General features: G+C 55.7%; 1 long non-coding RNA gene across 1 annotated transcript; it reads right to left on the reverse strand.

Moving 5' to 3' along the window:
• Positions 1-5,490: 5,490 nt before the first annotated feature.
• On the reverse strand, positions 5,491-8,719 carry LOC121015150 (uncharacterized). The gene is made up of 2 exons (XR_005783662.1): positions 8,491-8,719; positions 5,491-5,626 (listed from the first exon to the last, which is right to left on the reverse strand). It is a non-coding gene; the product is annotated as an uncharacterized LOC121015150 (long non-coding RNA).
• Positions 8,720-10,298: the final 1,579 nt, after the last annotated feature.

Below are 10,298 nucleotides of genomic sequence, written 5' to 3' on the forward strand. Positions count from 1 at the left end.
CAGAGCCCAAGGACCGTCCCCTGAGGGAGAGGACACCCTCCCGCCAAGTCTGCTAGCCCTCACGCTGCAGCCCGCCCCCACCGCCTCCTCCCCACATCGAGTGTCGCCGTTGAGGCTTTTGTCTCGGGAGTGGCTTCTCTTGCACCTGCCAGGTTCGTCCCGTTAACACTGCGGCATCACCCACGTTCCTGAAGGGCTTCTGTTCCCAAGGCCCCTTCCCTTAAATTCTGTGTCAATTCTCAAAAGGTTAGAGTTTGCACGTTTTCTTAAGCAATGGTATTTCCACCATTTGCAGGCAAGACCTTCAAATGGCAGGTTTAGGGAGGTCTGCCGATTAACCGCACCCCACGGTTTGCCCTTTTTCCTGGCTGAGGACCAGTCTCTAAAGTGGGTAATCTGGGGACACCTGGGTGGCTCCGTCGGTAAAGCGTCCGACTCTTGGTTTCGGCTCAGGTCATGATCTCACGGTTCGTGGGATCGAGCCCCACGTCAGGCTCTGTGCTGACGGTGCGGAACCTGCTTGGGATCCTCTCCCTCTCTGCCCTTCCCCTGCCCATGCTGTCTCTCTCCCTCTCTGTCCCCCCCCTCTCTCACACACACACTCAAAATAAATAAACTTAAAAAAAAAAAAAGTGATGGGGCGCCTGGGTAGCTCAGCTGCTTAAGTGTCTGACTTCGGCTGAGGTCATGATCTCCCAGTTCGTGGGTTTGAGCCCCGTGTCGGGCTCTGCGCTGACAGCTCGGAGCCTGGAGCCTGCTTCGGATTCTGTGTCTCCCTCTCTGTGCCTCTCCCCCACTCATGCTCTGTCTCTCTCAAAACTAAACATGAAAAAAAAATTAACAATAACAATAAAAACGGACTCCTGTCTGTTGGTATCTATAGATGTTTAGGTAGGTCTGTCGGTAACCCCGGATTCCTCACCTCCTAGCTCAATGCATTTTCAACTCAGGACCTTTGGAGAACCAGTGACAGGTTCCATGTGGGGAAACGGAGGCAGGACTCCAGGTGCACTCCTGGGGGTCGCCTGAGCCATGGCCCCGGCCTGGCCCTTTAACCAAGTCTTTCTCCCTCATTGACCAAAAAGATGACTCGAGCCATTCAGAATCCCTGAACTCTTTTGGTACCTATCTCTTCGAGTTGTTTGTTTAAGATTTTATTTAAAAAAAAAAAAAAGATTTTCTTTTTAAGTTGTCTCTACACCCAACGTGAGGCTCGAACTCACAACCCTGAGGTCAAAAGTCTGACGCTCCACCGACACAGCCAGCCGGGCGCCCCCTTTGAGTTGTTTTGAGAATGGGTGTGCTGATCCCTGCGAAAGATTCGGTGTGGTTCCTGACCCTGTTGCGCCCTCAGTGCGTCTCCGCCGTTACCGCTGAAATCCCAGCCCAGGTCTGGCTGCGGCGTGAGTCCACGCAAGAAGCTCCGGAGGGAAGAGGGGAAGCCGGGGACCAGGACAAAGACACCAGCCCTTGTGCTTCGTAGGGGGGACTTGGACAGTCTTGGGAGGAAGAGCCCAAGGCTGTGAAGGGGCCACGGGCGCCCCTTCCATCCGTCACGAAGCCTCGCCGTGACCCTGGCCCTCCCGCTCCGCGTGGCTGCGACCCCGGCCTTCCCGCTCCGCGTGGCACCGTCCCCGTCTGCCTCCCCGCATCCACCTTGACTGACAGGGACCAGTCCCCGCCACTGGCCTCACCAGGCCGGCCCCGCTTCCAGGAGGCAGGCCCTGCCAGGGCTCAGAATAGCCCAGCCGCCGCCTCAGCAGATGGCCTGGCTAATTTTAGCCGTGTGGTGCTCACCCAGGGACCCGGCCGGGCTTTGGAGATTTGAATAAGCCGGTGCGCCGCTTTGCTCTGCAGCCGGCAGCAAAGCTTTGAGTTGTTGTGACCCGCGTGTCCGCCCAGCACTTTCCCGGCATCCCAGAAGGACGGTCTTTGCGGGATTCTGTTTGCTCTGAGCCAACAAGAGCCCGAACTACAGAGCCAGGGGGCAGGGAGGCCCGTGGGGCGCTGGGGACGAGCCTGGAGCCCGAGCGCCGGTGGGGGCGCGGGGGTGGGAAGCAGGGTCCTGCCTCGCTGTGCCCGCTAACAGGCAGGCGGCGGGGTCCTCGGTGTCCTGGGCGCACGGGCTCTCTCGGCAAAAGGAAAGAAGAAAGCTGATTCTCTAACCCCCCACCCCCTACCCCTGGTTCCTTCTCTGGGCCACATCTGGCCGATGGGCTGCGTTTTCCGGCCACGGAAGGACCGACCAGGAAGAAATCGGCCACAGGTGGCAGCAAGGACCCGGTGACAACCTAGTGTGGAGTCGGCAGCTGTGGAAACTGAGGCTCAAGGAAGTAGCAGATTCTGTCCGGGGTCCCCACGCAGGTCAGAACGGAGCTGTTTTGGGGCGCCTGCGGGGGCTCAGTCGGTTTAGCGTCCTGCTCTTGATTTCGGCTCAGGTCACGATCCCACGGTTCGTGGGTTCGAGGCCCGCGTTAGCGCGGAGCCTGCTTGAGATCGTCTCTCTCCCTCTCCACCCCTCCCCCTGCCCAAAATAAGTAAACATAAAAAAAGGAATTGAGCTGGTTTTTCCAGCCTGATGTTCCTCACGAGTCCCCTTTGGACTGACCCCCCCGCTCCCCCCACTCCCAGAGGGTGAAGAGCCAGCCCCGTGTGGCCCGGAGGCCTGCGTCGCGGCTGCCTCGGCCCCTCTCTCGGCCGATGACTAGCCCCTGGAGAACGGTGAAGACAGAGCCAATGGCAGGAGAGTGAGGAGCCCGGGATCTGGTCCGTGAGCTCCTAGAAGGTGCTTCGCGGTCATCGGTGCTGGGGTTCTAATTCGGCTCTGTTCTCTGGGCTTTCCCTTCACGCTGGCCACGCGGCCGACAGCAGGGAAGGAGACAGTTGCCCCCTCGTCGTTCTCTTTCTCCCGAGAAAAAAGGGAAAAAAGAGACTTTTCTCCATTGGTCCGGGGACTGATAGGCCAGGTCGGGCCACACGCCCGAGCCCCAGCCACAAGGGAGGTGGATGTGGGGTGTCGGGCATCAGCAGCCTGTTTGGGCCGAGGCGGCGCACGGGGGCGGAGTGGGCGCAGAGGCGTGGGTTCGGGCCCACGTCCTCTGGGACTTCTCTGGACGTTCGAAACCACGGCTGCAGAGCATCACGAAGACATTCTGTGATTTTTTGCGAAGATGGAAACCACGGAGACAGAGCCCGCGCCCGGAACGGTTCAAGTGGCGGTACTCGGGCTAATCTCGCAGCCACCGTCCGGCTTTGGTGACGCTGCCCAGGTCGCTCCTGGGACAACTGAGCTCTTATATTCCTCTTGGTGTTTTGCCGTGAACTCGCCCCGAGGATGGCCCGTCCTCCCCTGCGTGTCTGGAGTGGGAAACCTTTGCCTGAGCAGGTCCTGGGTCCCGGTTGTCATACTGGTGGTGATTCGGTGCCACCGCGGTGCCCAGGACACCAGGGACAGTGTGACGGGCCGTGACGGGCGGTGAAGACCCCAGGGCGGGGCCGGCGGCCGTCTGCGGGCAGGGCGGGTGGTCCCGGCAGGGACTGGGCTCCGGGCAGCTGACTTGTGGCAGCGACTGAGGAAACGCACGCGACACCTGCCAAGCTAACACGTCACCCAGCACGTCTTATCTTCATGGTGTCCAACAAGCACAGCATGTGATCAAAACCATTTCGTTTTCTCCCGCTGCCCTTTGAAAGTTGTTCGGAGGGTGGGGGCGCCTGGCTGGTCGGTCAGAGTGCATCTCTTTGTCTCAGGGGTGTCAGTTCAAGCCCCGTGTTGGGTGTAGAGATTACTTAAAAATAAAACATTTTCCTTAAAGCTTATTTATTTTGAGAGAGAGAAAGAGAGAGAGAATGGGCGAGGGGCAGAGAGAGGGAGACACAGAATCTGAAGCAGGTTCCAGGCTCCGAGCTGTCAGCCCAGAGCCCGACGTGGGGCTCGAACCCACGAACCACGAGATCATGACCTGAGCCAAAATGGGACACTTAACTGACTGAGCCACCCAGGCATCCCAAAGCATTTTTTTAAAAATAGGGGCGCCTGGGTTAAGCATCCCACTTTGGCTCAGGTCATGACATCACAGTTCGTGAGTTCGAGCCCCGTGTCAGGCTCTGTGCTGACAGCTGGGAGCCTGGAACCTGCTTCGGATTCTGTGTCTCCCTCTCTGTCTGCCCCTCCCCTGCTCATGCCCTGTCTCTTTGTCAAAAATAAACATTAAAAAAAAATTTTAAATAAATATGGGGCGTCTGGTTGGCTCAGTCAGTAGAGCATGTAACTTGACCTCAGGGTTGTGAGTTCAAGCCCCATTTTGGGCGTGGAACCTACTTATAAAATAGAATAAGATAACATAAAAAATTAAATAGTTCAGCAAGGGAACCTTTCTCCTGCCCCCGGAAGAAAAGTCCGGGTCTCTTTCCTTCCATAAAAGACAAATGGCCTTTCACACCCCACGATGACCCTGAGATTCAAACACAGCTTCGGCTTCTCCCCAGGCACTGACCCCTGACCTGGCGGGAGGTTCTCAGAGGCCTGGGACTCTTCTCAGACTGTTTCCCCTGCACACGTGCTGTGTTTTGAGGTCTCCCTCCTAACTTCAATCTTAACACCCCATTGCACACCATTTCATTCCACCCTCGCTCCAACCCTGTGACGTAGACATTAGTGTCCACGGTCTCCAGGTGGGAAACTGAGGCACAGCTGAGTCACTTGCCAAAGGCCGCACAGTCACGTACACGACGGGGCTAAGTTCCGGACATGCCTTTCGTTGCCCGAACCCTACAGGCCGTGCTGGACGGGCGGACCGAGCGACAACCCCCGTCACCTAACCCGGCAGCCGATGAAAGTTGGGTTCAGTCTTTTGTACAAAGGAAGGATTATCGCACCTCCGAGCAATCTTCTGGGCGGGGTGGGGGGTGGAAATGCTCTGTATCTTGGTTGTGGTATCAGAGTCACTGAGTTGCTCATTTTAAGTAGATGCTTTTGGGGGCGCCTGTGTGGCTCAGTCGGTTGAGCGTCCGACTTCGGCAAAAGGTCATGCCTCTGAATGGAGCGAGCACCGGCTTTGCCCTCTTCTGACCTCTTCATAGCCTGCAGGGTGGGGGGCCCGACCCGGTGACCCCCGGGGGCGAGACTGTGGTCCCCGCCACACTGCCTGGACCTGGCTGGTCCAGCCGGGAGCCCCGGACAGCGCGCCGACCCCTGTGTCCCCCTTCTTCTTCATCTGTAAAGTGGGGCTCACGGCACCTGTTCATGAAGCTCTTCCAAGGACAGGTGGGGTGTTTTTCCTCTCCAGTTTTCGCGAGTTAGTAGGTACGAAGGACTTAGATCGGTGCCCGGTACGCAGTTACTGGCGTGGGGCCCCGGCAGCCAGACCCACGTGGCTTCAGAAAGTCTCCCCGACACCCGGTCATCACGGAGCCCTTCCGGCCCCCCACGTACCCCTCTCGGCGGCCTCCGTCCGTGTCAAACGTTTCAACCATTACACTTGCTCATCAGACCGTCTGCATGTATTAACTTTATTACAATTGGAATTAGATGTAGAATTAGTTCAATACCGCGTCTTAGGTTTCCGAAAATCTGTGTGGTACAGCGCAATGCAATTCTGTGGGAAAAACATTTAACTGTACATGCCTAGAAGAGAAAAAAAAAAAAAATCAAGAAGACAACCCCCCCAAAATGTAAAAACGTCACTCTCCGGCTGGTGGACTGATGGGGGATTTTTAATCTTTGGGGTTTTTCAGGGTTTTTCACAACAAGGCTTTCGATTCAGGTCATAGAAACAAATGAATGTTTTGATTTTTTTTTTTTTTTTAAGCTTACCCATTTTTGGGAGACAGGGGGGGGAGGGGGGGGGGGGGGGCAGAGAGAGAGGGAGACCCAGAATCCAAAGCGGGCTCCAGGCTCCGAGCTATCAGTGCAGAGCCCGACGCGGGGCTCGAACTCACAGACCGCGAGATCACGACCTGAGCCGAAGTCGGACGCTCCACCAACTGAGCCCCCCAGGCGCCCCAACAATGAATGTTTTTAACATGGCCGGGGAGTCTCTGTGTTCCGGCCACGCTCTCCTCACCCCTGCACTCGGTCCCCGGTATCCCAGTCTCTCCTGAGTTTTCCCCAAGGCAGGCCTGAGACAGAAGACACTGGCGGGGGCAGAGGGCACCACGGTGGCTCCCTACTGGGGCCTCCTTCACCTGCTGCCCCCCCCCCTCACCGGGGCCCATTAGCACCTGCGGGGCTTCATCCCCAAGAGGCTCCTGGCCCTTAGTCCCAGAACACTGCCTGACAGAGGGCCTTGGTGCCCGAGACAACTCCTTCCAGGCCTTGCACCTGGGCACGGCCCGCTGGAGAGACATTTTTCTGCACTTCCAAAGCACCGTCGTCTTTTCCGACTGGGAGGTTGGGTTTTACAGAGGGAAAGGCCCACCTGGTCGAGGGTGGACCCCGAGGCGGGGGAATCAGTGAGCTCTCTGGCTGATGGAGAATAAGGGACAGCGCAAGAGGGGCGAGTCCCCACCGTGAGACCTCGACAAGCTCCAGGAGCTGAGGCAACGTCCCCCAGATGGGCCCTGAGTGCTGACGCTTACCGGCTCGCGTGATGAAAACTCTCGAAATGAAAAAGCGTCGAGAGCAAAGCAGGGGTGTCCGGGCCCCCTCCTCCGCTCCCCAAGGGGTGAAGGGGTGGAGGCCCCCGGGGAGGGGCGAAGCCTGCGCCCAGCCTGGCCAAGGGTGTGCTGGGCCTGGGCAGTGGGAAATCCAGAACGGAGTCCCCAGCAGAGTCCCCTTCACCTTAGAAGTCCCCGTCCTGAGTGACCCCCGAAAAGGTGGATTGAAACCCAGGACGTCGCCCGTGAGGGTGCAGTGAACCTACCGGCCCCTGGGTGCCCCCGCAGGGTGATGCATGGGGCACAGAGGGAGCAGTGGCTGAGCCTGAACGTTCTCTCCACACCCCCTGCCGGTGCCCAACGGGACTAAGGGGCAGCACAGGGTCAACCCGGCACCTCTTCCGGGCCAGGACAGACGCCCGGACCCAGTTCGTTTGGGTTTGGTTTTGAATGTTTATTTACTTATTTTGACAGAATCCCAAGCAGGCTCTGTGCTGACTGACACGGGGCTCGAACTCAGGAACCGTGAGATCATGACCTGAGCCGAAATGGAGAGCCGGATGCTTCGACTGAGCCGCTCGGGCCCCGGGCCCCAGTTTTTAAACACCTTGGCTCTGTTGATATTCTGCCCCAGGTGCTCAGCTGAGGCATTTCAAGGGCAAGGAACCACCTGTCTTAAGAGTTCCCCCCCCCCCCCCCCCGATCTATGGAGCCACCGGACTGAGAAAGCCATTTTACATCCTGAAGCCTGTAAGCACTTCCTTCTCCGTTTCGAAGAGAAAATCGTTTCGAGAAATGATTTCAGGGGTGCCTGGCTGGCTCAGTCGGTGGAGCATGTGACTCTTGATCTTGAGGTTGCGAGTTCGAGCCCCACATTCGGTGTGGAGATTACTTAAAGATAAAATCTTAAAAAAAAAAAAAAAGAAGAAGAAGAAGAAGAGGAAGAAGAAAGAAAAGGAAGAAATGATTTTATAGAAAATCTTTAAAAAGACCTAAGTCAAATGTTTACATATAGCCTGTTCTTTGTCATTCCGAGAAACCCTCTCGGAATCACCATCTTGGAAAGAGCTCGTATTTAATGAAATGGAAAGCAAATAAATTAAGGGACCGAAATAAAAGAAGGCTTCTCAACCTTGACACTATGAACATTTGGGGCTAGATAATTTTTGTAACGGAGCGGGGGCCGTTAACAGCATTCCTGGCCTCCACTCACTGATGCCAAGGGCATACGCACACTGCCTTTGGTGACAGTCACAAATGTCCCCTGGGGGGACAAAGCCACTGCATCGGATGACTGCAGCCACGGTCAAAGCCTCAACTTCCCTGTGAATCAAATCATGAGCCACAATCACCCAGTTAAGCGGCTTCAGAATCCCTGACCCACAGAAACGGTGAACTCATAGACTCTACACAATAGGTAAAATATATAATACACACTTGATACAATGTATAACGTGCATAAAGTTCTTGGGGGTGTTTATTGTGCTGCCATAAATAATCAAGTCAGCGGGCACGTGAGCTGTTCAAAGGAAAAGAAGCGTCCTCACGTTTCTTCAGGGTCTCAGGAGGCACCTGACCCCAAACCGTTTAAGAACCCCGATCTGGGCCAGCCTCCCTGCCAGTGTAAAAATCCTTTGCACAACACGCCTGAGCGCTGGTCAGCCTCGCGGTGCTTGAATAGTCCACTGCCTCGTAAGGTCACTCCGTTCACCGTTAAAAAATGCGGCTGTACTAAACCGAGCCAAAGTCTGCTGCCTGAGCTCCCGGCCCTGAGGCTGACCAGTTTTTTTCAGGTTTCCTTACCAGTTCCTGGAACCCTATCAAAACTTAGCTTCTCTGTGCCCTCCTGCCCCTCTCTCTCTTCTCCCTCCCCCCACCCCAATCCCTACTCACCTGTTGATCTGCCTTTCCTGGACTGTTTCCTTCAAGGCCCCTTTAGTGTCCGTTGAAATCCAACAGGATACTTCCCTTGGCTCCTTTGAAACAGGTCCGGCCCCATTACTTCCAAAGCCGGCCACCGTGGCTCAGAAACAAAACAGACACAGGAGAAACCACAGGGCAACGAACCTCTTCCCAGGACGCGCACAACCAGGTGGACGCGGGATTTTCATTGGCCGGGAGCTCGTGCAGTAGGAGGTGCTTGCTGGCGCTCATTGGCTCAGGTGGCACGGCCCGGCCCACTCTCACTGGCTAACTGCACGGCCCGCTCTCATTGGCTCACCGCATGACTTGCTCTCATGGGCTCAGGTGGCACCACTCAGCCTGCTCTCATTGGCTCACCACTCAGCCCGCTCTCATTGGCTCACCACACGGCCCACTCTCATTGGCTCAGGTGGCACCGCCCAGCCCGCTCTCATTGGCTCACCGTGCCCGCCTGGTGGGCACTCTCCCAGCAGGGGAAGGAAGGTTAGGACAAAAATACTGTGCAAGTTTGGGGGGCGGGGGCTGTGACTTAAAAGAAAAACGTTTTTTGTTTTTGTTTTTTTAAACGTTTATTTATTATTGAGAGACAGAGAGACACACAGCGTGAGCAGGGGAGGGGTAGAGACAGGGGGAGACACAGAATCTGGAATAGGATCCAGGCTCTGAGCTGTCAGCACAGAGCCGGACGCGGGCTCGAACTCACAAACTGCAAGATCATGACCTGAGCCGAAGTCGGTCACTTAACCAACTGAGCCACCCAGGCGCCCCAAGAAAAACGTTTCTAAAGACAAGTAACTTTACAGTGAGTTAGTGCTATGCGGGATGGCATCATCTAAGAGTGTGCACATACACTCTCCTACTTAGAAACTGACCAAATTAAAAGCGTTTGTCTCTCCCAAAAAGCCGTAACAAGGTAGTATTTTTTTTAAGTGTTTGTTTTGTATTTGTTTATTTATTTTTGAGAGAGAGAGAGAGAGAGGGAGACACAGAATCCGAAGCAGGCTCCAGGCTCTGAGCTGTCAGCACAGAGCCCGACATGGGGCTGGAACTCAGGAACCATGAGATCATGACCTGAGCTGAAGTGGGACGCTTAACGACTGAGCCACCCAGGCGCCCCGATGTTTATTTTTGAGAGAGAGAGGCTGCGAGGGAGGGTGTCGCCATCCCCTCGCAAAAAGAAGCAGGGCGCGGGCAGATGATCCGGAGCAGCGTCTGCAGTGACAGCAGTGAGCTGGATGTGGGGCTCTAACTCATGAATCATGAGATCGTGACCTGAGCCAAAGCTCAACCTACTGAGCCACGCAGGTGCCACCATAACAATTACTTGCAGGTGCCTCGTGCTCTTTGGCCACCTCTGATAAACTTGATAAACCATCAAAAACAGTGGGTATGCCTGCCTGTGTGTTTCTCCATTGCAGACTGAGATCCCAGCAGTCAGGACCCATGTTCTGCTTATCTTTATTCTTCCGGCCTCCATGTACGGTTAATGAGTTTGTACACTGCACAAGGGGGATGCCCAACCAGGGGGATGAATGAGGGCTGAAATCCAGCCTGCTCTTCCCTAATCAAGCTCCACGACTGGGGGTTGTGTCTACCCAGAGGAGTGTACTTCTTCTATTTTATCTGACCTATAAGTTCTCCTCATTCCCCAATAGTGCTCTGTGACTCCTCATCTCCTGCACATCGTGGGATCCCAATAAATGTTTGCTGAAACAGGGGATAAATGAAGGAAAGAATCAATGGACGGGGCGCCTGGGTGGCTCTGTCGGTTAAGCGTC

This window comes from Herpailurus yagouaroundi, unplaced genomic scaffold (assembly GCF_014898765.1).
Source record: "Herpailurus yagouaroundi ecotype Mexico unplaced genomic scaffold, PumYag 205, whole genome shotgun sequence".
NCBI lineage: Eukaryota > Metazoa > Chordata > Mammalia > Carnivora > Felidae > Herpailurus > Herpailurus yagouaroundi.